The sequence below is a fragment of the Octodon degus genome, unplaced genomic scaffold (assembly GCF_000260255.1).
Source record: "Octodon degus isolate 3935 unplaced genomic scaffold, OctDeg1.0 scaffold00080, whole genome shotgun sequence".
Lineage (NCBI taxonomy): Eukaryota > Metazoa > Chordata > Mammalia > Rodentia > Octodontidae > Octodon > Octodon degus.
In genome coordinates, this window is record NW_004524656.1 from 11,658,277 (window position 1) to 11,659,467 (window position 1,191).

Sequence of the window (1,191 nt, forward strand, 5' to 3'; positions counted from 1 at the left end):
AGAGAGAGAGAGAGACAGAAAGAGAGGAGAACAAGGAAACAAAACTATAAATGGGGAGAGGAGGAAGAGTCAAAGAGAGGGTAGCGGAAGGGGAAAAACCAAGTTATATTATGGACTGCTACAAATTCTCTACGATGAATGTGATAATTATGTATATCTAAAATGTACCAAGAGGGCTGGAGAGATGGCTTGGCAGCATAAGCCTCTCCCTGGCATGTGCAGGGTCCTGAGTTTTATCTCCGGTAAAGCATGCCATTCTGGCCCTGGCACCCCAGGCAAACCGTGCCAGCCCCGAAACTGGGCATGTAATCTCAGCATTGCGGAGGCTGAGACAGAAGGATCACTACGAGTCTGAACTGGGTATTGAGACCCTGTATCACTTAAGTAAATACATTTTTTAAAATGTACCAATAAAATATTCTTAATCCCACCACCACCAAAAAAGACTGCTTTGCTTTGAACCTGGCTCTGTCCTTTTCCTTAGAAAGACCTTGACTAAAGGACCTAGCCCTTCTGTTCCAGTTTCTTCCATTAGGTTCTTCCTGAGCAGCAGAGAAGCAGAAGTAGAGGAAAGGGACAGAAGTGCCCTTCTTGTCCTGAGGAGGACACAGGGAGGAGGTCACAGGGAGACAGGAGCATCCTCTCACCTGAGACAAAGGGGCTTTGGGTTGTGTGGCTTTTTGTTAGGGGCGGAGCTTGAGGGGGAGGTTTAGTGACACCTAAGGAGCTGATGGGGTTCTCCTGTGTGGCACAGGGACAGGGGAAGGGAAGTTGTATCCAGGCCTGGGGATGGGAGTGAAGGAGGAGGTGGTCTCTGGGAAGATAAGCTGTTACTTTTGGGGTTCAGCCATGTTGAATCAGGGCCATCATAATTTAGTTTGTACTCAGGCTGGAACCTATCATCTTTTTTTTTTTTTTGGCTGGCTCAGGCCACCCCGAGGGTGGGGCTGGCACGGCATGTGGTGCCTGGGATGGAACCACAGTCCCTGCATGCATGCTTGCCTGCGCTTGCATAAGCAGGTGCTTTAGACCGCTGAGCTATCTTGCTGGCCCTCATCTTCATTTTAAAATGAGTATTAGTTATAACAGCACTTACTTCATAGGCTATCATGAGGACAAAATTCAGTAATGTTAGCTATTACCTCCCCCCCAAAAAAGGAATAAAAAAAGGGGCTGAGGGGATGGCTCAGT